The sequence below is a fragment of the Ambystoma mexicanum genome, chromosome 5q, assembly GCF_040938575.1.
Source record: "Ambystoma mexicanum isolate Mex_15411 chromosome 5q, UKY_AmexF1_1, whole genome shotgun sequence".
Classification (NCBI taxonomy): Eukaryota; Metazoa; Chordata; class Amphibia; order Caudata; family Ambystomatidae; genus Ambystoma; species Ambystoma mexicanum.
In genome coordinates this window covers 529398924-529422738 of record NC_090933.1, presented here as the reverse complement: position 1 = coordinate 529422738, position 23815 = coordinate 529398924, and the positions used below count along the sequence as shown (strand labels likewise).

At 50.6% G+C, this 23815-nt stretch overlaps 32 non-coding genes across 32 annotated transcripts; 15 read left to right on the top strand and 17 right to left on the bottom strand.

Annotated features, from left to right (window-relative positions):
• Positions 1-401: 401 nt before the first annotated feature.
• TRNAR-CCU (transfer RNA arginine (anticodon CCU)) lies at positions 402-484 on the bottom strand. The gene has a single exon. It is a non-coding gene; the product is annotated as a tRNA-Arg (tRNA).
• A 694-nt stretch (positions 485-1178) lies between these two features.
• TRNAA-AGC (transfer RNA alanine (anticodon AGC)) lies at positions 1179-1251 on the top strand. The gene has a single exon. It is a non-coding gene; the product is annotated as a tRNA-Ala (tRNA).
• Positions 1252-1851: 600 nt separating this feature from the next.
• TRNAR-CCU (transfer RNA arginine (anticodon CCU)) lies at positions 1852-1924 on the bottom strand. Its single transcript has one exon. It is a non-coding gene; the product is annotated as a tRNA-Arg (tRNA).
• A 694-nt stretch (positions 1925-2618) lies between these two features.
• TRNAA-UGC (transfer RNA alanine (anticodon UGC)) lies at positions 2619-2691 on the top strand. The gene has a single exon. It is a non-coding gene; the product is annotated as a tRNA-Ala (tRNA).
• Positions 2692-3291: 600 nt separating this feature from the next.
• Positions 3292-3364, bottom strand: TRNAR-CCU (transfer RNA arginine (anticodon CCU)). Its single transcript has one exon. It is a non-coding gene; the product is annotated as a tRNA-Arg (tRNA).
• A 694-nt stretch (positions 3365-4058) lies between these two features.
• TRNAA-AGC (transfer RNA alanine (anticodon AGC)) lies at positions 4059-4131 on the top strand. The gene has a single exon. It is a non-coding gene; the product is annotated as a tRNA-Ala (tRNA).
• Positions 4132-4730: 599 nt separating this feature from the next.
• TRNAR-CCU (transfer RNA arginine (anticodon CCU)) lies at positions 4731-4803 on the bottom strand. Its single transcript has one exon. It is a non-coding gene; the product is annotated as a tRNA-Arg (tRNA).
• A 694-nt stretch (positions 4804-5497) lies between these two features.
• On the top strand, positions 5498-5570 carry TRNAA-AGC (transfer RNA alanine (anticodon AGC)). The gene has a single exon. It is a non-coding gene; the product is annotated as a tRNA-Ala (tRNA).
• Positions 5571-6170: 600 nt separating this feature from the next.
• TRNAR-CCU (transfer RNA arginine (anticodon CCU)) lies at positions 6171-6243 on the bottom strand. Its single transcript has one exon. It is a non-coding gene; the product is annotated as a tRNA-Arg (tRNA).
• A 1364-nt stretch (positions 6244-7607) lies between these two features.
• On the bottom strand, positions 7608-7680 carry TRNAR-CCU (transfer RNA arginine (anticodon CCU)). Its single transcript has one exon. It is a non-coding gene; the product is annotated as a tRNA-Arg (tRNA).
• A 694-nt stretch (positions 7681-8374) lies between these two features.
• TRNAA-AGC (transfer RNA alanine (anticodon AGC)) lies at positions 8375-8447 on the top strand. The gene has a single exon. It is a non-coding gene; the product is annotated as a tRNA-Ala (tRNA).
• Positions 8448-9047: 600 nt separating this feature from the next.
• Positions 9048-9120, bottom strand: TRNAR-CCU (transfer RNA arginine (anticodon CCU)). The gene has a single exon. It is a non-coding gene; the product is annotated as a tRNA-Arg (tRNA).
• Positions 9121-9814: 694 nt separating this feature from the next.
• On the top strand, positions 9815-9887 carry TRNAA-AGC (transfer RNA alanine (anticodon AGC)). The gene has a single exon. It is a non-coding gene; the product is annotated as a tRNA-Ala (tRNA).
• A 600-nt stretch (positions 9888-10487) lies between these two features.
• Positions 10488-10560, bottom strand: TRNAR-CCU (transfer RNA arginine (anticodon CCU)). Its single transcript has one exon. It is a non-coding gene; the product is annotated as a tRNA-Arg (tRNA).
• Positions 10561-11254: 694 nt separating this feature from the next.
• Positions 11255-11327, top strand: TRNAA-AGC (transfer RNA alanine (anticodon AGC)). Its single transcript has one exon. It is a non-coding gene; the product is annotated as a tRNA-Ala (tRNA).
• Positions 11328-11927: 600 nt separating this feature from the next.
• Positions 11928-12000, bottom strand: TRNAR-CCU (transfer RNA arginine (anticodon CCU)). Its single transcript has one exon. It is a non-coding gene; the product is annotated as a tRNA-Arg (tRNA).
• A 694-nt stretch (positions 12001-12694) lies between these two features.
• On the top strand, positions 12695-12767 carry TRNAA-AGC (transfer RNA alanine (anticodon AGC)). Its single transcript has one exon. It is a non-coding gene; the product is annotated as a tRNA-Ala (tRNA).
• A 600-nt stretch (positions 12768-13367) lies between these two features.
• TRNAR-CCU (transfer RNA arginine (anticodon CCU)) lies at positions 13368-13440 on the bottom strand. Its single transcript has one exon. It is a non-coding gene; the product is annotated as a tRNA-Arg (tRNA).
• Positions 13441-14134: 694 nt separating this feature from the next.
• On the top strand, positions 14135-14207 carry TRNAA-AGC (transfer RNA alanine (anticodon AGC)). Its single transcript has one exon. It is a non-coding gene; the product is annotated as a tRNA-Ala (tRNA).
• Positions 14208-14797: 590 nt separating this feature from the next.
• Positions 14798-14880, bottom strand: TRNAR-CCU (transfer RNA arginine (anticodon CCU)). The gene has a single exon. It is a non-coding gene; the product is annotated as a tRNA-Arg (tRNA).
• Positions 14881-15574: 694 nt separating this feature from the next.
• Positions 15575-15647, top strand: TRNAA-AGC (transfer RNA alanine (anticodon AGC)). The gene has a single exon. It is a non-coding gene; the product is annotated as a tRNA-Ala (tRNA).
• Positions 15648-16247: 600 nt separating this feature from the next.
• On the bottom strand, positions 16248-16320 carry TRNAR-CCU (transfer RNA arginine (anticodon CCU)). The gene has a single exon. It is a non-coding gene; the product is annotated as a tRNA-Arg (tRNA).
• Positions 16321-17014: 694 nt separating this feature from the next.
• Positions 17015-17087, top strand: TRNAA-AGC (transfer RNA alanine (anticodon AGC)). The gene has a single exon. It is a non-coding gene; the product is annotated as a tRNA-Ala (tRNA).
• Positions 17088-17677: 590 nt separating this feature from the next.
• Positions 17678-17760, bottom strand: TRNAR-CCU (transfer RNA arginine (anticodon CCU)). The gene has a single exon. It is a non-coding gene; the product is annotated as a tRNA-Arg (tRNA).
• Positions 17761-18454: 694 nt separating this feature from the next.
• TRNAA-AGC (transfer RNA alanine (anticodon AGC)) lies at positions 18455-18527 on the top strand. The gene has a single exon. It is a non-coding gene; the product is annotated as a tRNA-Ala (tRNA).
• Positions 18528-19127: 600 nt separating this feature from the next.
• Positions 19128-19200, bottom strand: TRNAR-CCU (transfer RNA arginine (anticodon CCU)). The gene has a single exon. It is a non-coding gene; the product is annotated as a tRNA-Arg (tRNA).
• A 694-nt stretch (positions 19201-19894) lies between these two features.
• Positions 19895-19967, top strand: TRNAA-UGC (transfer RNA alanine (anticodon UGC)). Its single transcript has one exon. It is a non-coding gene; the product is annotated as a tRNA-Ala (tRNA).
• A 600-nt stretch (positions 19968-20567) lies between these two features.
• TRNAR-CCU (transfer RNA arginine (anticodon CCU)) lies at positions 20568-20640 on the bottom strand. The gene has a single exon. It is a non-coding gene; the product is annotated as a tRNA-Arg (tRNA).
• Positions 20641-21334: 694 nt separating this feature from the next.
• Positions 21335-21407, top strand: TRNAA-AGC (transfer RNA alanine (anticodon AGC)). Its single transcript has one exon. It is a non-coding gene; the product is annotated as a tRNA-Ala (tRNA).
• Positions 21408-22006: 599 nt separating this feature from the next.
• Positions 22007-22079, bottom strand: TRNAR-CCU (transfer RNA arginine (anticodon CCU)). The gene has a single exon. It is a non-coding gene; the product is annotated as a tRNA-Arg (tRNA).
• A 694-nt stretch (positions 22080-22773) lies between these two features.
• TRNAA-AGC (transfer RNA alanine (anticodon AGC)) lies at positions 22774-22846 on the top strand. Its single transcript has one exon. It is a non-coding gene; the product is annotated as a tRNA-Ala (tRNA).
• A 600-nt stretch (positions 22847-23446) lies between these two features.
• Positions 23447-23519, bottom strand: TRNAR-CCU (transfer RNA arginine (anticodon CCU)). The gene has a single exon. It is a non-coding gene; the product is annotated as a tRNA-Arg (tRNA).
• Positions 23520-23815: the final 296 nt, after the last annotated feature.

The following is a 23815-nucleotide window of genomic DNA, read 5'->3' as shown; positions in this document are numbered from 1 at the left end:
TGGCATTGGTGACATATTCAGGAAATTCCACTTTGATGCCACCCAGGGCTGTTAACCATTTATTTCATTTCAATACGATGCTTCGAATAATTGGTTCAAAGTGCGCAGCCTTTGCTCTTTTATTTCGTTTTCATCGGAGCAGGTCGGAGCTGGCAGAAGAGTGAGCCCTGTCTGCAGGAGCTCTGATTCCAGAAAGCATATTTTCCCTGTCTTTCTTACCACTCATCTGTGTCTCTTCGCTGACATGAGGCGTTGCTACACTCTGCAGTCTCCCGGCATTTAAAGTCTGCTACCAGCAGAGCACGTTCTGGACTTCACAGCGCCCAGCAAAGTACTAGCCTGCGCCCACCCCCTACTACCGCAAAAACCTTTTGCATGCTTTGGCAGAAGTGTGAACAAAATGCCACGAACCAACCCAGATGGGACTCGAACCCACAATCCCTGGCTTAGGAGGCCAGTGCCTTATCCATTAGGCCACTGGGGCAACTCGACAGAGAAGGGGAAAGTTCTTTCTTTTCCTCTTCTCTCACTGGAGTCACGGGTACTGGCCCACTGAAAAGGGCAAGTTGGCTCACGTCCAAAGCTGCAGTGTCCCAGCACACGCGGGCAAGAGGCACCTGCTTGCACTCGGCTGGACACTTCCGCTTTATGGGACACACGATGGAAAGTGGACTCAATTCCCAGACCTAACTCTTACCTGTTTGGTATTCTGACGCTCGATTGTAAAATATGGCCAGCTGGTAAAAATGACAAAGGGCACTCCAGCGCTGGTCCTTTGGCTGCAGGCGGCGTGTCAGCGGCCTAAAACAGCAAGAAATAGCGAGAGAAATAAAGTGAGAAGCAAGCACCTTTTCAATTGGGCTCTCGGGTCTATGGGACTGGCGTGCAGCCTCTTGATCACAAGCGCAGGTCCAGCGTGAAAGGGCGTGGCAGTGGAGTCACTCTGCTATTAATACCTGGTTGGCCAATCCTCGTTGCAATGGATGGCCATCTGCAGCTTTACTTGTAGCTCCACTGAAGGTATTTTGTTTTGGGCAAAGGGGTGAGATTGTGATTTCCTCTGCGGCAGATGAAGAGAAAGGGCTTTATGCACTACAGGTCCCTGGACAGCCAAGCAAGTGTGAGCCGGAGACTGTGCTTCAGCTCTGAAGCAGTGTATCGAGAGCCTTCGAGGAGGAGGGGAATTAGCTCAGATGGTAGAGCGCTCGCTTAGCATGCGAGAGGTAGCGGGATCGATGCCCGCATTCTCCAGCAAGACGCTTTTTCTTCATTTTCACTATTTTATTCAAAACTCGCCAATCGTCGCAAATAAAGTCATGTGCTCGCTTCTGTTTTTTTTACTATCATCCTAAAAGTCTTCCGTCCACTTTCTGCTATCCCAAAGAGTCATCCGCGCGAGGGCCGGCAACAGGCGTGATACTGTGCAACAGGCGCATTGCATGGCATTGGTGACATATTCAGGAAATTCCACTTTGATGCCACCCAGGGCTGTTAACCTTTTATTTCATTTCAATACGATGCTTCGAATAATTGGTTCAAAGTGCGCAGCCTTTGCTCTTTTATTTCGTTTTCATCGGAGCAGGTCGGAGCTGGCAGAAGAGTGAGCCCTGTCTGCAGGAGCTCTGATTCCAGAAAGCATATTTTCCCTGTCTTTCTTACCACTCATCTGTGTCTCTTCACTGACATGAGGGGTTGCTACACTCTGCAGTCTCCCGGCATTTAAAGTCTGCTACCAGCAGAGCACGTTCTGGACTTCACAGCGCCCAGCAAAGTACTAGCCTGCGCCCACCCCCTACTACCGCAAAAACCTTTTGCATGCTTTGGCAGAAGTGTGAACAAAATGCCACGAACCACCCCAGATGGGACTCGAACCCACAATCCCTGGCTTAGGAGGCCAGTGCCTTATCCATTAGGCCACTGGGGCAACTCGACAGAGAAGGGGAAAGTTCTTTCTTTTCCTCTTCTCTCACTGGAGTCACGGGTACTGGCCCACTGAAAAGGGCAAGTTGGCTCACGTCCAAAGCTGCAGTGTCCCAGCACACGCGGGCAAAAGGCACCTGCTTGCACTCGGCTGGACACTTCCGCTTTATGGGACACACGATGGAAAGTGGACTCAATTCCCAGACCTAACTCTTACCTGTTTGGTATTCTGACGCTCGATTGTAAAATATGGCCAGCTGGTAAAAATGACAAAGGGCACTCCAGCGCTGGTCCTTTGGCTGCAGGCGGCGTGTCAGCGGCCTAAAACAGCAAGAAATAGCGAGAGAAATAAAGTGAGAAGCAAGCACCTTTTCAATTGGGCTCTCGGGTCTATGGGACTGGCGTGCAGCCTCTTGATCACAAGCGCAGGTCCAGCGTGAAAGGGCGTGGCAGTGGAGTCACTCTGCTATTAATACCTGGTTGGCCAATCCTCGTTGCAATGGATGGCCATCTGCAGCTTTACTTGTAGCTCCACTGAAGGTATTTTGTTTTGGGCAAAGGGGTGAGATTGTGATTTCCTCTGCGGCAGATGAAGAGAAAGGGCTTTATGCACTACAGGTCCCTGGACAGCCAAGCAAGTGTGAGCCGGAGACTGTGCTTCAGCTCTGAAGCAGTGTATCGAGAGCCTTCGAGGAGGAGGGGAATTAGCTCAGATGGTAGAGCGCTCGCTTTGCATGCGAGAGGTAGCGGGATCGATGCCCGCATTCTCCAGCAAGACGCTTTTTCTTCATTTTCACTATTTTATTCAAAACTCGCCAATCGTCGCAAATAAAGTCATGTGCTCGCTTCTGTTTTTTTTACTATCATCCTAAAAGTCTTCCGTCCACTTTCTGCTATCCCAAAGAGTCACCCGCGCGAGGGCCGGCAACAGGCGTGATACTGTGCAACAGGCGCATTGCATGGCATTGGTGACATATTCAGGAAATTCCACTTTGATGCCACCCAGGGCTGTTAACCTTTTATTTCATTTCAATACGATGCTTCGAATAATTGGTTCAAAGTGCGCAGCCTTTGCTCTTTTATTTCGTTTTCATCGGAGCAGGTCGGAGCTGGCAGAAGAGTGAGCCCTGTCTGCAGGAGCTCTGATTCCAGAAAGCATATTTTCCCTGTCTTTCTTACCACTCATCTGTGTCTCTTCACTGACATGAGGGGTTGCTACACTCTGCAGTCTCCCGGCATTTAAAGTCTGCTACCAGCAGAGCACGTTCTGGACTTCACAGCGCCCAGCAAAGTACTAGCCTGCGCCCACCCCCTACTACCGCAAAAACCTTTTGCATGCTTTGGCAGAAGTGTGAACAAAATGCCACGAACCACCCCAGATGGGACTCGAACCCACAATCCCTGGCTTAGGAGGCCAGTGCCTTATCCATTAGGCCACTGGGGCCACTCGACAGAGAAGGGGAAAGTTCTTTCTTTTCCTCTTCTCTCACTGGAGTCACAGGTACTGGCCCACTGAAAAGGGCAAGTTGGCTCACGTCCAAAGCTGCAGTGTCCCAGCACACGCGGGCAAAAGGCACCTGCTTGCACTCGGCTGGACACTTCCGCTTTATGGGACACACGATGGAAAGTGGACTCAATTCCCAGACCTAACTCTTACCTGTTTGGTATTCTGACGCTCGATTGTAAAATATGGCCAGCTGGTAAAAATGACAAAGGGCGCTCCAGCGCTGGTCCTTTGGCTGCAGGCGGCGTGTCAGCGGCCTAAAACAGCAAGAAATAGCGAGAGAAATAAAGTGAGAAGCAAGCACCTTTTCAATTGGGCTCTCGGGTCTATGGGACTGGCGTGCAGCCTCTTGATCACAAGCGCAGGTCCAGCGTGAAAGGGCGTGGCAGTGGAGTCACTCTGCTATTAATACCTGGTTGGCCAATCCTCATTGCAATGGATGGCCATCTGCAGCTTTACTTGTAGCTCCACTGAAGGTATTTTGTTTTGGGCAAAGGGGTGAGATTGTGATTTCCCCTGCCGCAGATGAAGAGAAAGGGCTTTATGCACTACAGGTCCCTGGACAGCCAAGCAAGTGTGAGCCGGAGACTGTGCTTCAGCTCTGAAGCAGTGTATCGAAAGCCTTCGAGGAGGAGGGGAATTAGCTCAGATGGTAGAGCGCTCGCTTAGCATGCGAGAGGTAGCGGGATCGATGCCCGCATTCTCCAGCAAGACGCTTTTTCTTCATTTTCACTATTTTATTCAAAACTCGCCAATCGTCGCAAATAAAGTCATGTGCTCGCTTCTGTTTTTTTTACTATCATCCTAAAAGTCTTCCGTCCACTTTCTGCTATCCCAAAGAGTCACCCGCGCGAGGGCCGGCAACAGGCGTGATACTGTGCAACAGGCGCATTGCATGGCATTGGTGACATATTCAGGAAATTCCACTTTGATGCCACCCAGGGCTGTTAACCTTTTATTTCATTTCAATACGATGCTTCGAATAATTGGTTCAAAGTGCGCAGCCTTTGCTCTTTTATTTCGTTTTCATCGGAGCAGGTCGGAGCTGGCAGAAGAGTGAGCCCTGTCTGCAGGAGCTCTGATTCCAGAAAGCATATTTTCCCTGTCTTTCTTACCACTCATCTGTGTCTCTTCGCTGACATGAGGGGTTGCTACACTCTGCAGTCTCCCGCATTTAAAGTCTGCTACCAGCAGAGCACGTTCTGGACTTCACAGCGCCCAGCAAAGTACTAGCCTGCGCCCACCCCCTACTACCGCAAAAACCTTTTGCATGCTTTGGCAGAAGTGTGAACAAAATGCCACGAACCACCCCAGATGGGACTCGAACCCACAATCCCTGGCTTAGGAGGCCAGTGCCTTATCCATTAGGCCACTGGGGCAACTCGACAGAGAAGGGGAAAGTTCTTTCTTTTCCTCTTCTCTCACTGGAGTCACGGGTACTGGCCCACTGAAAAGGGCAAGTTGGCTCACGTCCAAAGCTGCAGTGTCCCAGCACACGCGGGCAAAAGGCACCTGCTTGCACTCGGCTGGACACTTCCGCTTTATGGGACACACGATGGAAAGTGGACTCAATTCCCAGACCTAACTCTTACCTGTTTGGTATTCTGACGCTCGATTGTAAAATATGGCCAGCTGGTAAAAATGACAAAGGGCACTCCAGCGCTGGTCCTTTGGCTGCAGGCGGCGTGTCAGCGGCCTAAAACAGCAAGAAATAGCGAGAGAAATAAAGTGAGAAGCAAGCACCTTTTCAATTGGGCTCTCGGGTCTATGGGACTGGCGTGCAGCCTCTTGATCACAAGCGCAGGTCCAGCGTGAAAGGGCGTGGCAGTGGAGTCACTCTGCTATTAATACCTGGTTGGCCAGTCCTCGTTGCAATGGATGGCCATCTGCAGCTTTACTTGTAGCTCCACTGAAGGTATTTTGTTTTGGGCAAAGGGGTGAGATTGTGATTTCCTCTGCGGCAGATGAAGAGAAAGGGCTTTATGCACTACAGGTCCCTGGACAGCCAAGCAAGTGTGAGCCGGAGACTGTGCTTCAGCTCTGAAGCAGTGTATCGAGAGCCTTCGAGGAGGAGGGGAATTAGCTCAGATGGTAGAGCGCTCGCTTAGCATGCGAGAGGTAGCGGGATCGATGCCCGCATTCTCCAGCAAGACGCTTTTTCTTCATTTTCACTATTTTATTCAAAACTCGCCAATCGTCGCAAATAAAGTCATGTGCTCGCTTCTGTTTTTTTTACTATCATCCTAAAAGTCTTCCGTCCACTTTCTGCTATCCCAAAGAGTCATCCGCGCGAGGGCCGGCAACAGGCGTGATACTGTGCAACAGGCGCATTGCATGGCATTGGTGACATATTCAGGAAATTCCACTTTGATGCCACCCAGGGCTGTTAACCTTTTATTTCATTTCAATACGATGCTTCGAATAATTGGTTCAAAGTGCGCAGCCTTTGCTCTTTTATTTCGTTTTCATCGGAGCAGGTCGGAGCTGGCAGAAGAGTGAGCCCTGTCTGCAGGAGCTCTGATTCCAGAAAGCATATTTTCCCTGTCTTTCTTACCACTCATCTGTGTCTCTTCGCTGACATGAGGGGTTGCTACACTCTGCAGTCTCCCGGCATTTAAAGTCTGCTACCAGCAGAGCACGTTCTGGACTTCACAGCGCCCAGCAAAGTACTAGCCTGCGCCCACCCCCTACTACCGCAAAAACCTTTTGCATGCTTTGGCAGAAGTGTGAACAAAATGCCACGAACCACCCCAGATGGGAATCGAACCCACAATCCCTGGCTTAGGAGGCCAGTGCCTTATCCATTAGGCCACTGGGGCCACTCGACAGAGAAGGGGAAAGTTCTTTCTTTTCCTCTTCTCTCACTGGAGTCACGGGTACTGGCCCACTGAAAAGGGCAAGTTGGCTCACGTCCAAAGCTGCAGTGTCCCAGCACACGCGGGCAAAAGGCACCTGCTTGCACTCGGCTGGACACTTCCGCTTTATGGGACACACGATGGAAAGTGGACTCAATTCCCAGACCTAACTCTTACCTGTTTGGTATTCTGACGCTCGATTGTAAAATATGGCCAGCTGGTAAAAATGACAAAGGGCACTCCAGCGCTGGTCCTTTGGCTGCAGGCGGCGTGTCAGCGGCCTAAAACAGCAAGAAATAGCGAGAGAAATAAAGTGAGAAGCAAGCACCTTTTCAATTGGGCTCTCGGGTCTATGGGACTGGCGTGCAGCCTCTTGATCACAAGCGCAGGTCCAGCGTGAAAGGGCGTGGCAGTGGAGTCACTCTGCTATTAATACCTGGTTGGCCAATCCTCGTTGCAATGGATGGCCATCTGCAGCTTTACTTGTAGCTCCACTGAAGGTATTTTGTTTTGGGCAAAGGGGTGAGATTGTGATTTCCTCTGCGGCAGATGAAGAGAAAGGGCTTTATGCACTACAGGTCCCTGGACAGCCAAGCAAGTGTGAGCCGGAGACTGTGCTTCAGCTCTGAAGCAGTGTATCGAGAGCCTTCGAGGAGGAGGGGAATTAGCTCAGATGGTAGAGCGCTCTAGCATGCGAGAGGTAGCGGGATCGATGCCCGCATTCTCCAGCAAGACGCTTTTACTTCATTTTCACTATTTTATTCAAAACTCGCCAATCGTCGCAAATAAAGTCATGTGCTCGCTTCTGTTTTTTTTACTATCATCCTAAAAGTCTTCCGTCCACTTTCTGCTATCCCAAAGAGTCACCCGCGCGAGGGCCGGCAACAGGCGTGATACTGTGCAACAGGCGCATTGCATGGCATTGGTGACATATTCAGGAAATTCCACTTTGATGCCACCCAGGGCTGTTAACCTTTTATTTCATTTCAATACGATGCTTCGAATAATTGGTTCAAAGTGCGCAGCCTTTGCTCTTTTATTTCGTTTTCATCGGAGCAGGTCGGAGCTGGCAGAAGAGTGAGCCCTGTCTGCAGGAGCTCTGATTCCAGAAAGCATATTTTCCCTGTCTTTCTTACCACTCATCTGTGTCTCTTCGCTGACATGAGGGGTTGCTACACTCTGCAGTCTCCCGGCATTTAAAGTCTGCTACCAGCAGAGCACGTTCTGGACTTCACAGCGCCCAGCAAAGTACTAGCCTGCGCCCACCCCCTACTACCGCAAAAACCTTTTGCATGCTTTGGCAGAAGTGTGAACAAAATGCCACGAACCACCCCAGATGGGGCTCGAACCCACAATCCCTGGCTTAGGAGGCCAGTGCCTTATCCATTAGGCCACTGGGGCCACTCGACAGAGAAGGGGAAAGTTCTTTCTTTTCCTCTTCTCTCACTGGAGTCACGGGTACTGGCCCACTGAAAAGGGCAAGTTGGCTCACGTCCAAAGCTGCAGTGTCCCAGCACACGCGGGCAAAAGGCACCTGCTTGCACTCGGCTGGACACTTCCGCTTTATGGGACACACGATGGAAAGTGGACTCAATTCCCAGACCTAACTCTTACCTGTTTGGTATTCTGACGCTCGATTGTAAAATATGGCCAGCTGGTAAAAATGACAAAGGGCGCTCCAGCGCTGGTCCTTTGGCTGCAGGCGGCGTGTCAGCGGCCTAAAACAGCAAGAAATAGCGAGAGAAATAAAGTGAGAAGCAAGCACCTTTTCAATTGGGCTCTCGGGTCTATGGGACTGGCGTGCAGCCTCTTGATCACAAGCGCAGGTCCAGCGTGAAAGGGCGTGGCAGTGGAGTCACTCTGCTATTAATACCTGGTTGGCCAATCCTCATTGCAATGGATGGCCATCTGCAGCTTTACTTGTAGCTCCACTGAAGGTATTTTGTTTTGGGCAAAGGGGTGAGATTGTGATTTCCTCTGCGGCAGATGAAGAGAAAGGGCTTTATGCACTACAGGTCCCTGGACAGCCAAGCAAGTGTGAGCCGGAGACTGTGCTTCAGCTCTGAAGCAGTGTATCGAGAGCCTTCGAGGAGGAGGGGAATTAGCTCAGATGGTAGAGCGCTCGCTTAGCATGCGAGAGGTAGCGGGATCGATGCCCGCATTCTCCAGCAAGACGCTTTTACTTCATTTTCACTATTTTATTCAAAACTCGCCAATCGTCGCAAATAAAGTCATGTGCTCGCTTCTGTTTTTTTTACTATCATCCTAAAAGTCTTCCGTCCACTTTCTGCTATCCCAAAGAGTCATCCGCGCGAGGGCCGGCAACAGGCGTGATACTGTGCAACAGGCGCATTGCATGGCATTGGTGACATATTCAGGAAATTCCACTTTGATGCCACCCAGGGCTGTTAACCTTTTATTTCATTTCAATACGATGCTTCGAATAATTGGTTCAAAGTGCGCAGCCTTTGCTCTTTTATTTCGTTTTCATCGGAGCAGGTCGGAGCTGGCAGAAGAGTGAGCCCTGTCTGCAGGAGCTCTGATTCCAGAAAGCATATTTTCCCTGTCTTTCTTACCACTCATCTGTGTCTCTTCGCTGACATGAGGGGTTGCTACACTCTGCAGTCTCCCGGCATTTAAAGTCTGCTACCAGCAGAGCACGTTCTGGACTTCACAGCGCCCAGCAAAGTACTAGCCTGCGCCCACCCCCTACTACCGCAAAAACCTTTTGCATGCTTTGGCAGAAGTGTGAACAAAATGCCACGAACCACCCCAGATGGGACTCGAACCCACAATCCCTGGCTTAGGAGGCCAGTGCCTTATCCATTAGGCCACTGGGGCCACTCGACAGAGAAGGGGAAAGTTCTTTCTTTTCCTCTTCTCTCACTGGAGTCACGGGTACTGGCCCACTGAAAAGGGCAAGTTGGCTCACGTCCAAAGCTGCAGTGTCCCAGCACACGCGGGCAAAAGGCACCTGCCTGCTCTCGGCTGGACACTTCCGCTTTATGGGACACACGATGGAAAGTGGACTCAATTCCCAGACCTAACTCTTACCTGTTTGGTATTCTGACGCTCGATTGTAAAATATGGCCAGCTGGTAAAAATGACAAAGGGCACTCCAGCGCTGGTCCTTTGGCTGCAGGCGGCGTGTCAGCGGCCTAAAACAGCAAGAAATAGCGAGAGAAATAAAGTGAGAAGCAAGCACCTTTTCAATTGGGCTCTCGGGTCTATGGGACTGGTGTGCAGCCTCTTGATCACAAGCGCAGGTCCAGCGTGAAAGGGCGTGGGAGTGGAGTCACTCTGCTATTAATACCTGGTTGGCCAATCCTCGTTGCAATGGATGGCCATCTGCAGCTTTACTTGTAGCTCCACTGAAGGTATTTTGTTTTGGGCAAAGGGGTGAGATTGTGATTTCCTCTGCGGCAGATGAAGAGAAAGGGCTTTATGCACTACAGGTCCCTGGACAGCCAAGCAAGTGTGAGCCGGAGACTGTGCTTCAGCTCTGAAGCAGTGTATCGAGAGCCTTCGAGGAGGAGGGGAATTAGCTCAGATGGTAGAGCGCTCGCTTAGCATGCGAGAGGTAGCGGGATCGATGCCCGCATTCTCCAGCAAGACGCTTTTACTTCATTTTCACTATTTTATTCAAAACTCGCCAATCGTCGCAAATAAAGTCATGTGCTCGCTTCTGTTTTTTTTACTATCATCCTAAAAGTCTTCCGTCCACTTTCTGCTATCCCAAAGAGTCATCCGCGCGAGGGCCGGCAACAGGCGTGATACTGTGCAACAGGCGCATTGCATGGCATTGGTGACATATTCAGGAAATTCCACTTTGATGCCACCCAGGGCTGTTAACCTTTTATTTCATTTCAATACGATGCTTCGAATAATTGGTTCAAAGTGCGCAGCCTTTGCTCTTTTATTTCGTTTTCATCGGAGCAGGTCGGAGCTGGCAGAAGAGTGAGCCCTGTCTGCAGGAGCTCTGATTCCAGAAAGCATATTTTCCCTGTCTTTCTTACCACTCATCTGTGTCTCTTCACTGACATGAGGGGTTGCTACACTCTGCAGTCTCCCGGCATTTAAAGTCTGCTACCAGCAGAGCACGTTCTGGACTTCACAGCGCCCAGCAAAGTACTAGCCTGCGCCCACCCCCTACTACCGCAAAAACCTTTTGCATGCTTTGGCAGAAGTGTGAACAAAATGCCACGAACCACCCCAGATGGGACTCGAACCCACAATCCCTGGCTTAGGAGGCCAGTGCCTTATCCATTAGGCCACTGGGGCCACTCGACAGAGAAGGGGAAAGTTCTTTCTTTTCCTCTTCTCTCACTGGAGTCACGGGTACTGGCCCACTGAAAAGGGCAAGTTGGCTCACGTCCAAAGCTGCAGTGTCCCAGCACACGCGGGCAAAAGGCACCTGCTTGCACTCGGCTGGACACTTCCGCTTTATGGGACACACGATGGAAAGTGGACTCAATTCCCAGACCTAACTCTTACCTGTTTGGTATTCTGACGCTCGATTGTAAAATATGGCCAGCTGGTAAAAATGACAAAGGGCGCTCCAGCGCTGGTCCTTTGGCTGCAGGCGGCGTGTCAGCGGCCTAAAACAGCAAGAAATAGCGAGAGAAATAAAGTGAGAAGCAAGCACCTTTTCAATTGGGCTCTCGGGTCTATGGGACTGGCGTGCAGCCTCTTGATCACAAGCGCAGGTCCAGCGTGAAAGGGCGTGGCAGTGGAGTCACTCTGCTATTAATACCTGGTTGGCCAATCCTCATTGCAATGGATGGCCATCTGCAGCTTTACTTGTAGCTCCACTGAAGGTATTTTGTTTTGGGCAAAGGGGTGAGATTGTGATTTCCTCTGCCGCAGATGAAGAGAAAGGGCTTTATGCACTACAGGTCCCTGGACAGCCAAGCAAGTGTGAGCCGGAGACTGTGCTTCAGCTCTGAAGCAGTGTATCGAGAGCCTTCGAGGAGGAGGGGAATTAGCTCAGATGGTAGAGCGCTCGCTTAGCATGCGAGAGGTAGCGGGATCGATGCCCGCATTCTCCAGCAAGACGCTTTTACTTCATTTTCACTATTTTATTCAAAACTCGCCAATCGTCGCAAATAAAGTCATGTGCTCGCTTCTGTTTTTTTTACTATCATCCTAAAAGTCTTCCGTCCACTTTCTGCTATCCCAAAGAGTCACCCGCGCGAGGGCCGGCAACAGGCGTGATACTGTGCAACAGGCGCATTGCATGGCATTGGTGACATATTCAGGAAATTCCACTTTGATGCCACCCAGGGCTGTTAACCTTTTATTTCATTTCAATACGATGCTTCGAATAATTGGTTCAAAGTGCGCAGCCTTTGCTCTTTTATTTCGTTTTCATCGGAGCAGGTCGGAGCTGGCAGAAGAGTGAGCCCTGTCTGCAGGAGCTCTGATTCCAGAAAGCATATTTTCCCTGTCTTTCTTACCACTCATCTGTGTCTCTTCGCTGACATGAGGGGTTGCTACACTCTGCAGTCTCCCGGCATTTAAAGTCTGCTACCAGCAGAGCACGTTCTGGACTTCACAGCGCCCAGCAAAGTACTAGCCTGCGCCCACCCCCTACTACCGCAAAAACCTTTTGCATGCTTTGGCAGAAGTGTGAACAAAATGCCACGAACCACCCCAGATGGGGCTCGAACCCACAATCCCTGGCTTAGGAGGCCAGTGCCTTATCCATTAGGCCACTGGGGCCACTCGACAGAGAAGGGGAAAGTTCTTTCTTTTCCTCTTCTCTCACTGGAGTCACGGGTACTGGCCCACTGAAAAGGGCAAGTTGGCTCACGTCCAAAGCTGCAGTGTCCCAGCACACGCGGGCAAAAGGCACCTGCTTGCACTCGGCTGGACACTTCCGCTTTATGGGACACACGATGGAAAGTGGACTCAATTCCCAGACCTAACTCTTACCTGTTTGGTATTCTGACGCTCGATTGTAAAATATGGCCAGCTGGTAAAAATGACAAAGGGCGCTCCAGCGCTGGTCCTTTGGCTGCAGGCGGCGTGTCAGCGGCCTAAAACAGCAAGAAATAGCGAGAGAAATAAAGTGAGAAGCAAGCACCTTTTCAATTGGGCTCTCGGGTCTATGGGACTGGCGTGCAGCCTCTTGATCACAAGCGCAGGTCCAGCGTGAAAGGGCGTGGCAGTGGAGTCACTCTGCTATTAATACCTGGTTGGCCAATCCTCATTGCAATGGATGGCCATCTGCAGCTTTACTTGTAGCTCCACTGAAGGTATTTTGTTTTGGGCAAAGGGGTGAGATTGTGATTTCCTCTGCGGCAGATGAAGAGAAAGGGCTTTATGCACTACAGGTCCCTGGACAGCCAAGCAAGTGTGAGCCGGAGACTGTGCTTCAGCTCTGAAGCAGTGTATCGAGAGCCTTCGAGGAGGAGGGGAATTAGCTCAGATGGTAGAGCGCTCGCTTAGCATGCGAGAGGTAGCGGGATCGATGCCCGCATTCTCCAGCAAGACGCTTTTACTTCATTTTCACTATTTTATTCAAAACTCGCCAATCGTCGCAAATAAAGTCATGTGCTCGCTTCTGTTTTTTTTACTATCATCCTAAAAGTCTTCCGTCCACTTTCTGCTATCCCAAAGAGTCATCCGCGCGAGGGCCGGCAACAGGCGTGATACTGTGCAACAGGCGCATTGCATGGCATTGGTGACATATTCAGGAAATTCCACTTTGATGCCACCCAGGGCTGTTAACCTTTTATTTCATTTCAATACGATGCTTCGAATAATTGGTTCAAAGTGCGCAGCCTTTGCTCTTTTATTTCGTTTTCATCGGAGCAGGTCGGAGCTGGCAGAAGAGTGAGCCCTGTCTGCAGGAGCTCTGATTCCAGAAAGCATATTTTCCCTGTCTTTCTTACCACTCATCTGTGTCTCTTCGCTGACATGAGGGGTTGCTACACTCTGCAGTCTCCCGGCATTTAAAGTCTGCTACCAGCAGAGCACGTTCTGGACTTCACAGCGCCCAGCAAAGTACTAGCCTGCGCCCACCCCCTACTACCGCAAAAACCTTTTGCATGCTTTGGCAGAAGTGTGAACAAAATGCCACGAACCACCCCAGATGGGACTCGAACCCACAATCCCTGGCTTAGGAGGCCAGTGCCTTATCCATTAGGCCACTGGGGCCACTCGACAGAGAAGGGGAAAGTTCTTTCTTTTCCTCTTCTCTCACTGGAGTCACGGGTACTGGCCCACTGAAAAGGGCAAGTTGGCTCACGTCCAAAGCTGCAGTGTCCCAGCACACGCGGGCAAAAGGCACCTGCCTGCTCTCGGCTGGACACTTCCGCTTTATGGGACACACGATGGAAAGTGGACTCAATTCCCAGACCTAACTCTTACCTGTTTGGTATTCTGACGCTCGATTGTAAAATATGGCCAGCTGGTAAAAATGACAAAGGGCACTCCAGCGCTGGTCCTTTGGCTGCAGGCGGCGTGTCAGCGGCCTAAAACAGCAAGAAATAGCGAGAGAAATAAAGTGAGAAGCAAGCACCTTTTCAATTGGGCTCTCGGGTCTATGGGACTGGTGTGCAGCCTCTTGATCACAAGCGCAGGTCCAGCGTGAAAGGGCGTGGGAGTGGAGTCACTCTGCTATTAATACCTGGTTGGCCAATCCTCGTTGCAATGGATGGCCATCTGCAGCTTTACTTGTAGCTCCACTGAAGGTATTTTGTTTTGGGCAAAGGGGTGAGATTGTGATTTCCTCTGCGGCAGATGAAGAGAAAGGGCTTTATGCACTACAGGTCCCTGGACAGCCAAGCAAGTGTGAGCCGGAGACTGTGCTTCAGCTCTGAAGCAGTGTATCGAGAGCCTTCGAGGAGGAGGGGAATTAGCTCAGATGGTAGAGCGCTCGCTTAGCATGCGAGAGGTAGCGGGATCGATGCCCGCATTCTCCAGCAAGACGCTTTTACTTCATTTTCACTATTTTATTCAAAACTCGCCAATCGTCGCAAATAAAGTCATGTGCTCGCTTCTGTTTTTTTTACTATCATCCTAAAAGTCTTCCGTCCACTTTCTGCTATCCCAAAGAGTCATCCGCGCGAGGGCCGGCAACAGGCGTGATACTGTGCAACAGGCGCATTGCATGGCATTGGTGACATATTCAGGAAATTCCACTTTGATGCCACCCAGGGCTGTTAACCTTTTATTTCATTTCAATACGATGCTTCGAATAATTGGTTCAAAGTGCGCAGCCTTTGCTCTTTTATTTCGTTTTCATCGGAGCAGGTCGGAGCTGGCAGAAGAGTGAGCCCTGTCTGCAGGAGCTCTGATTCCAGAAAGCATATTTTCCCTGTCTTTCTTACCACTCATCTGTGTCTCTTCGCTGACATGAGGCGTTGCTACACTCTGCAGTCTCCCGGCATTTAAAGTCTGCTACCAGCAGAGCACGTTCTGGACTTCACAGCGCCCAGCAAAGTACTAGCCTGCGCCCACCCCCTACTACCGCAAAAACCTTTTGCATGCTTTGGCAGAAGTGTGAACAAAATGCCACGAACCAACCCAGATGGGACTCGAACCCACAATCCCTGGCTTAGGAGGCCAGTGCCTTATCCATTAGGCCACTGGGGCAACTCGACAGAGAAGGGGAAAGTTCTTTCTTTTCCTCTTCTCTCACTGGAGTCACGGGTACTGGCCCACTGAAAAGGGCAAGTTGGCTCACGTCCAAAGCTGCAGTGTCCCAGCACACGCGGGCAAGAGGCACCTGCTTGCACTCGGCTGGACACTTCCGCTTTATGGGACACACGATGGAAAGTGGACTCAATTCCCAGACCTAACTCTTACCTGTTTGGTATTCTGACGCTCGATTGTAAAATATGGCCAGCTGGTAAAAATGACAAAGGGCACTCCAGCGCTGGTCCTTTGGCTGCAGGCGGCGTGTCAGCGGCCTAAAACAGCAAGAAATAGCGAGAGAAATAAAGAGAGAAATAAGCACCTTTTCAATTGGGCTCTCGGGTCTATGGGACTGGCGTGCAGCCTCTTGATCACAAGCGCAGGTCCAGCGTGAAAGGGCGTGGCAGTGGAGTCACTCTGCTATTAATACCTGGTTGGCCAATCCTCGTTGCAATGGATGGCCATCTGCAGCTTTACTTGTAGCTCCACTGAAGGTATTTTGTTTTGGGCAAAGGGGTGAGATTGTGATTTCCTCTGCGGCAGATGAAGAGAAAGGGCTTTATGCACTACAGGTCCCTGGACAGCCAAGCAAGTGTGAGCCGGAGACTGTGCTTCAGCTCTGAAGCAGTGTATCGAGAGCCTTCGAGGAGGAGGGGAATTAGCTCAGATGGTAGAGCGCTCGCTTAGCATGCGAGAGGTAGCGGGATCGATGCCCGCATTCTCCAGCAAGACGCTTTTTCTTCATTTTCACTATTTTATTCAAAACTCGCCAATCGTCGCAAATAAAGTCATGTGCTCGCTTCTGTTTTTTTTACTATCATCCTAAAAGTCTTCCGTCCACTTTCTGCTATCCCAAAGAGTCATCCGCGCGAGGGCCGGCAACAGGCGTGATACTGTGCAACAGGCGCATTGCATGGCATTGGTGACATATTCAGGAAATTCCACTTTGATGCCACCCAGGGCTGTTAACCTTTTATTTCATTTCAATACGATGCTTCGAATAATTGGTTCAAAGTGCGCAGCCTTTGCTCTTTTATTTCGTTTTCATCGGAGCAGGTCGGAGCTGGCAGAAGAGTGAGCCCTGTCTGCAGGAGCTCTGATTCCAGAAAGCATATTTTCCCTGTCTTTCTTACCACTCATCTGTGTCTCTTCACTGACATGAGGGGTTGCTACACTCTGCAGTCTCCCGGCATTTAAAGTCTGCTACCAGCAGAGCACGTTCTGGACTTCACAGCGCCCAGCAAAGTACTAGCCTGCGCCCACCCCCTACTACCGCAAAAACCTTTTGCATGCTTTGGCAGAAGTGTGAACAAAATGCCACGAACCACCCCAGATGGGACTCGAACCCACAATCCCTGGCTTAGGAGGCCAGTGCCTTATCCATTAGGCCACTGGGGCCACTCGACAGAGAAGGGGAAAGTTCTTTCTTTTCCTCTTCTCTCACTGGAGTCACAGGTACTGGCCCACTGAAAAGGGCAAGTTGGCTCACGTCCAAAGCTGCAGTGTCCCAGCACACGCGGGCAAAAGGCACCTGCTTGCACTCGGCTGGACACTTCCGCTTTATGGGACACACGATGGAAAGTGGACTCAATTCCCAGACCTAACTCTTACCTGTTTGGTATTCTGACGCTCGATTGTAAAATATGGCCAGCTGGTAAAAATGACAAAGGGCGCTCCAGCGCTGGTCCTTTGGCTGCAGGCGGCGTGTCAGCGGCCTAAAACAGCAAGAAATAGCGAGAGAAATAAAGTGAGAAGCAAGCACCTTTTCAATTGGGCTCTCGGGTCTATGGGACTGGCGTGCAGCCTCTTGATCACAAGCGCAGGTCCAGCGTGAAAGGGCGTGGCAGTGGAGTCACTCTGCTATTAATACCTGGTTGGCCAATCCTCATTGCAATGGATGGCCATCTGCAGCTTTACTTGTAGCTCCACTGAAGGTATTTTGTTTTGGGCAAAGGGGTGAGATTGTGATTTCCTCTGCCGCAGATGAAGAGAAAGGGCTTTATGCACTACAGGTCCCTGGACAGCCAAGCAAGTGTGAGCCGGAGACTGTGCTTCAGCTCTGAAGCAGTGTATCGAGAGCCTTCGAGGAGGAGGGGAATTAGCTCAGATGGTAGAGCGCTCGCTTAGCATGCGAGAGGTAGCGGGATCGATGCCCGCATTCTCCAGCAAGACGCTTTTACTTCATTTTCACTATTTTATTCAAAACTCGCCAATCGTCGCAAATAAAGTCATGTGCTCGCTTCTGTTTTTTTTACTATCATCCTAAAAGTCTTCCGTCCACTTTCTGCTATCCCAAAGAGTCATCCGCGCGAGGGCCGGCAACAGGCGTGATACTGTGCAACAGGCGCATTGCATGGCATTGGTGACATATTCAGGAAATTCCACTTTGATGCCACCCAGGGCTGTTAACCTTTTATTTCATTTCAATACGATGCTTCGAATAATTGGTTCAAAGTGCGCAGCCTTTGCTCTTTTATTTCGTTTTCATCGGAGCAGGTCGGAGCTGGCAGAAGAGTGAGCCCTGTCTGCAGGAGCTCTGATTCCAGAAAGCATATTTTCCCTGTCTTTCTTACCACTCATCTGTGTCTCTTCGCTGACATGAGGCGTTGCTACACTCTGCAGTCTCCCGGCATTTAAAGTCTGCTACCAGCAGAGCACGTTCTGGACTTCACAGCGCCCAGCAAAGTACTAGCCTGCGCCCACCCCCTACTACCGCAAAAACCTTTTGCATGCTTTGGCAGAAGTGTGAACAAAATGCCACGAACCAACCCAGATGGGACTCGAACCCACAATCCCTGGCTTAGGAGGCCAGTGCCTTATCCATTAGGCCACTGGGGCAACTCGACAGAGAAGGGGAAAGTTCTTTCTTTTCCTCTTCTCTCACTGGAGTCACGGGTACTGGCCCACTGAAAAGGGCAAGTTGGCTCACGTCCAAAGCTGCAGTGTCCCAGCACACGCGGGCAAGAGGCACCTGCTTGCACTCGGCTGGACACTTCCGCTTTATGGGACACACGATGGAAAGTGGACTCAATTCCCAGACCTAACTCTTACCTGTTTGGTATTCTGACGCTCGATTGTAAAATATGGCCAGCTGGTAAAAATGACAAAGGGCACTCCAGCGCTGGTCCTTTGGCTGCAGGCGGCGTGTCAGCGGCCTAAAACAGCAAGAAATAGCGAGAGAAATAAAGTGAGAAGCAAGCACCTTTTCAATTGGGCTCTCGGGTCTATGGGACTGGCGTGCAGCCTCTTGATCACAAGCGCAGGTCCAGCGTGAAAGGGCGTGGCAGTGGAGTCACTCTGCTATTAATACCTGGTTGGCCAATCCTCGTTGCAATGGATGGCCATCTGCAGCTTTACTTGTAGCTCCACTGAAGGTATTTTGTTTTGGGCAAAGGGGTGAGATTGTGATTTCCTCTGCGGCAGATGAAGAGAAAGGGCTTTATGCACTACAGGTCCCTGGACAGCCAAGCAAGTGTGAGCCGGAGACTGTGCTTCAGCTCTGAAGCAGTGTATCGAGAGCCTTCGAGGAGGAGGGGAATTAGCTCAGATGGTAGAGCGCTCGCTTAGCATGCGAGAGGTAGCGGGATCGATGCCCGCATTCTCCAGCAAGACGCTTTTTCTTCATTTTCACTATTTTATTCAAAACTCGCCAATCGTCGCAAATAAAGTCATGTGCTCGCTTCTGTTTTTTTTACTATCATCCTAAAAGTCTTCCGTCCACTTTCTGCTATCCCAAAGAGTCATCCGCGCGAGGGCCGGCAACAGGCGTGATACTGTGCAACAGGCGCATTGCATGGCATTGGTGACATATTCAGGAAATTCCACTTTGATGCCACCCAGGGCTGTTAACCTTTTATTTCATTTCAATACGATGCTTCGAATAATTGGTTCAAAGTGCGCAGCCTTTGCTCTTTTATTTCGTTTTCATCGGAGCAGGTCGGAGCTGGCAGAAGAGTGAGCCCTGTCTGCAGGAGCTCTGATTCCAGAAAGCATATTTTCCCTGTCTTTCTTACCACTCATCTGTGTCTCTTCACTGACATGAGGGGTTGCTACACTCTGCAGTCTCCCGGCATTTAAAGTCTGCTACCAGCAGAGCACGTTCTGGACTTCACAGCGCCCAGCAAAGTACTAGCCTGCGCCCACCCCCTACTACCGCAAAAACCTTTTGCATGCTTTGGCAGAAGTGTGAACAAAATGCCACGAACCACCCCAGATGGGACTCGAACCCACAATCCCTGGCTTAGGAGGCCAGTGCCTTATCCATTAGGCCACTGGGGCAACTCGACAGAGAAGGGGAAAGTTCTTTCTTTTCCTCTTCTCTCACTGGAGTCACGGGTACTGGCCCACTGAAAAGGGCAAGTTGGCTCACGTCCAAAGCTGCAGTGTCCCAGCACACGCGGGCAAAAGGCACCTGCTTGCACTCGGCTGGACACTTCCGCTTTATGGGACACACGATGGAAAGTGGACTCAATTCCCAGACCTAACTCTTACCTGTTTGGTATTCTGACGCTCGATTGTAAAATATGGCCAGCTGGTAAAAATGACAAAGGGCACTCCAGCGCTGGTCCTTTGGCTGCAGGCGGCGTGTCAGCGGCCTAAAACAGCAAGAAATAGCGAGAGAAATAAAGTGAGAAGCAAGCACCTTTTCAATTGGGCTCTCGGGTCTATGGGACTGGCGTGCAGCCTCTTGATCACAAGCGCAGGTCCAGCGTGAAAGGGCGTGGCAGTGGAGTCACTCTGCTATTAATACCTGGTTGGCCAATCCTCGTTGCAATGGATGGCCATCTGCAGCTTTACTTGTAGCTCCACTGAAGGTATTTTGTTTTGGGCAAAGGGGTGAGATTGTGATTTCCTCTGCGGCAGATGAAGAGAAAGGGCTTTATGCACTACAGGTCCCTGGACAGCCAAGCAAGTGTGAGCCGGAGACTGTGCTTCAGCTCTGAAGCAGTGTATCGAGAGCCTTCGAGGAGGAGGGGAATTAGCTCAGATGGTAGAGCGCTCGCTTTGCATGCGAGAGGTAGCGGGATCGATGCCCGCATTCTCCAGCAAGACGCTTTTTCTTCATTTTCACTATTTTATTCAAAACTCGCCAATCGTCGCAAATAAAGTCATGTGCTCGCTTCTGTTTTTTTTACTATCATCCTAAAAGTCTTCCGTCCACTTTCTGCTATCCCAAAGAGTCACCCGCGCGAGGGCCGGCAACAGGCGTGATACTGTGCAACAGGCGCATTGCATGGCATTGGTGACATATTCAGGAAATTCCACTTTGATGCCACCCAGGGCTGTTAACCTTTTATTTCATTTCAATACGATGCTTCGAATAATTGGTTCAAAGTGCGCAGCCTTTGCTCTTTTATTTCGTTTTCATCGGAGCAGGTCGGAGCTGGCAGAAGAGTGAGCCCTGTCTGCAGGAGCTCTGATTCCAGAAAGCATATTTTCCCTGTCTTTCTTACCACTCATCTGTGTCTCTTCACTGACATGAGGGGTTGCTACACTCTGCAGTCTCCCGGCATTTAAAGTCTGCTACCAGCAGAGCACGTTCTGGACTTCACAGCGCCCAGCAAAGTACTAGCCTGCGCCCACCCCCTACTACCGCAAAAACCTTTTGCATGCTTTGGCAGAAGTGTGAACAAAATGCCACGAACCACCCCAGATGGGACTCGAACCCACAATCCCTGGCTTAGGAGGCCAGTGCCTTATCCATTAGGCCACTGGGGCCACTCGACAGAGAAGGGGAAAGTTCTTTCTTTTCCTCTTCTCTCACTGGAGTCACAGGTACTGGCCCACTGAAAAGGGCAAGTTGGCTCACGTCCAAAGCTGCAGTGTCCCAGCACACGCGGGCAAAAGGCACCTGCTTGCACTCGGCTGGACACTTCCGCTTTATGGGACACACGATGGAAAGTGGACTCAATTCCCAGACCTAACTCTTACCTGTTTGGTATTCTGACGCTCGATTGTAAAATATGGCCAGCTGGTAAAAATGACAAAGGGCGCTCCAGCGCTGGTCCTTTGGCTGCAGGCGGCGTGTCAGCGGCCTAAAACAGCAAGAAATAGCGAGAGAAATAAAGTGAGAAGCAAGCACCTTTTCAATTGGGCTCTCGGGTCTATGGGACTGGCGTGCAGCCTCTTGATCACAAGCGCAGGTCCAGCGTGAAAGGGCGTGGCAGTGGAGTCACTCTGCTATTAATACCTGGTTGGCCAATCCTCATTGCAATGGATGGCCATCTGCAGCTTTACTTGTAGCTCCACTGAAGGTATTTTGTTTTGGGCAAAGGGGTGAGATTGTGATTTCCCCTGCCGCAGATGAAGAGAAAGGGCTTTATGCACTACAGGTCCCTGGACAGCCAAGCAAGTGTGAGCCGGAGACTGTGCTTCAGCTCTGAAGCAGTGTATCGAAAGCCTTCGAGGAGGAGGGGAATTAGCTCAGATGGTAGAGCGCTCGCTTAGCATGCGAGAGGTAGCGGGATCGATGCCCGCATTCTCCAGCAAGACGCTTTTTCTTCATTTTCACTATTTTATTCAAAACTCGCCAATCGTCGCAAATAAAGTCATGTGCTCGCTTCTGTTTTTTTTACTATCATCCTAAAAGTCTTCCGTCCACTTTCTGCTATCCCAAAGAGTCACCCGCGCGAGGGCCGGCAACAGGCGTGATACTGTGCAACAGGCGCATTGCATGGCATTGGTGACATATTCAGGAAATTCCACTTTGATGCCACCCAGGGCTGTTAACCTTTTATTTCATTTCAATACGATGCTTCGAATAATTGGTTCAAAGTGCGCAGCCTTTGCTCTTTTATTTCGTTTTCATCGGAGCAGGTCGGAGCTGGCAGAAGAGTGAGCCCTGTCTGCAGGAGCTCTGATTCCAGAAAGCATATTTTCCCTGTCTTTCTTACCACTCATCTGTGTCTCTTCGCTGACATGAGGGGTTGCTACACTCTGCAGTCTCCCGCATTTAAAGTCTGCTACCAGCAGAGCACGTTCTGGACTTCACAGCGCCCAGCAAAGTACTAGCCTGCGCCCACCCCCTACTACCGCAAAAACCTTTTGCATGCTTTGGCAGAAGTGTGAACAAAATGCCACGAACCACCCCAGATGGGACTCGAACCCACAATCCCTGGCTTAGGAGGCCAGTGCCTTATCCATTAGGCCACTGGGGCAACTCAACAGAGAAGGGGAAAGTTCTTTCTTTTCCTCTTCTCTCACTGGAGTCACGGGTACTGGCCCACTGAAAAGGGCAAGTTGGCTCACGTCCAAAGCTGCAGTGTCCCAGCACACGCGGGCAAAAGGCACCTGCTTGCACTCGGCTGGACACTTCCGCTTTATGGGACACACGATGGAAAGTGGACTCAATTCCCAGACCTAACTCTTACCTGTTTGGTATTCTGACGCTCGATTGTAAAATATGGCCAGCTGGTAAAAATGACAAAGGGCACTCCAGCGCTGGTCCTTTGGCTGCAGGCGGCGTGTCAGCGGCCTAAAACAGCAAGAAATAGCGAGAGAAATAAAGTGAGAAGCAAGCACCTTTTCAATTGGGCTCTCGGGTCTATGGGACTGGCGTGCAGCCTCTTGATCACAAGCGCAGGTCCAGCGTGAAAGGGCGTGGCAGTGGAGTCACTCTGCTATTAATACCTGGTTGGCCAGTCCTCGTTGCAATGGATGGCCATCTGCAGCTTTACTTGTAGCTCCACTGAAGGTATTTTGTTTTGGGCAAAGGGGTGAGATTGTGATTTCCTCTGCGGCAGATGAAGAGAAAGGGCTTTATGCACTACAGGTCCCTGGACAGCCAAGCAAGTGTGAGCCGGAGACTGTGCTTCAGCTCTGAAGCAGTGTATCGAGAGCCTTCGAGGAGGAGGGGAATTAGCTCAGATGGTAGAGCGCTCGCTTAGCATGCGAGAGGTAGCGGGATCGATGCCCGCATTCTCCAGCAAGACGCTTTTTCTTCATTTTCACTATTTTATTCAAAACTCGCCAATCGTCGCAAATAAAGTCATGTGCTCGCTTCTGTTTTTTTTACTATCATCCTAAAAGTCTTCCGTCCACTTTCTGCTATCCCAAAGAGTCATCCGCGCGAGGGCCGGCAACAGGCGTGATACTGTGCAACAGGCGCATTGCATGGCATTGGTGACATATTCAGGAAATTCCACTTTGATGCCACCCAGGGCTGTTAACCTTTTATTTCATTTCAATACGATGCTTCGAATAATTGGTTCAAAGTGCGCAGCCTTTGCTCTTTTATTTCGTTTTCATCGGAGCAGGTCGGAGCTGGCAGAAGAGTGAGCCCTGTCTGCAGGAGCTCTGATTCCAGAAAGCATATTTTCCCTGTCTTTCTTACCACTCATCTGTGTCTCTTCGCTGACATGAGGGGTTGCTACACTCTGCAGTCTCCCGGCATTTAAAGTCTGCTACCAGCAGAGCACGTTCTGGACTTCACAGCGCCCAGCAAAGTACTAGCCTGCGCCCACCCCCTACTACCGCAAAAACCTTTTGCATGCTTTGGCAGAAGTGTGAACAAAATGCCACGAACCACCCCAGATGGGACTCGAACCCACAATCCCTGGCTTAGGAGGCCAGTGCCTTATCCATTAGGCCACTGGGGCAACTCGACAGAGAAGGGGAAAGTTCTTTCTTTTCCTCTTCTCTCACTGGAGTCACGGGTACTGGCCCACTGAAAAGGGCAAGTTGGCTCACGTCCAAAGCTGCAGTGTCCCAGCACACGCGGGCAAGAGGCACCTGCTTGCACTCGGCTGGACACTTCCGCTTTATGGGACACACGATGGAAAGTGGACTCAATTCCCAGACCTAACTCTTACCTGTTTGGTATTCTGACGCTCGATTGTAAAATATGGCCAGCTGGTAAAAATGACAAAGGGCACTCCAGCGCTGGTCCTTTGGC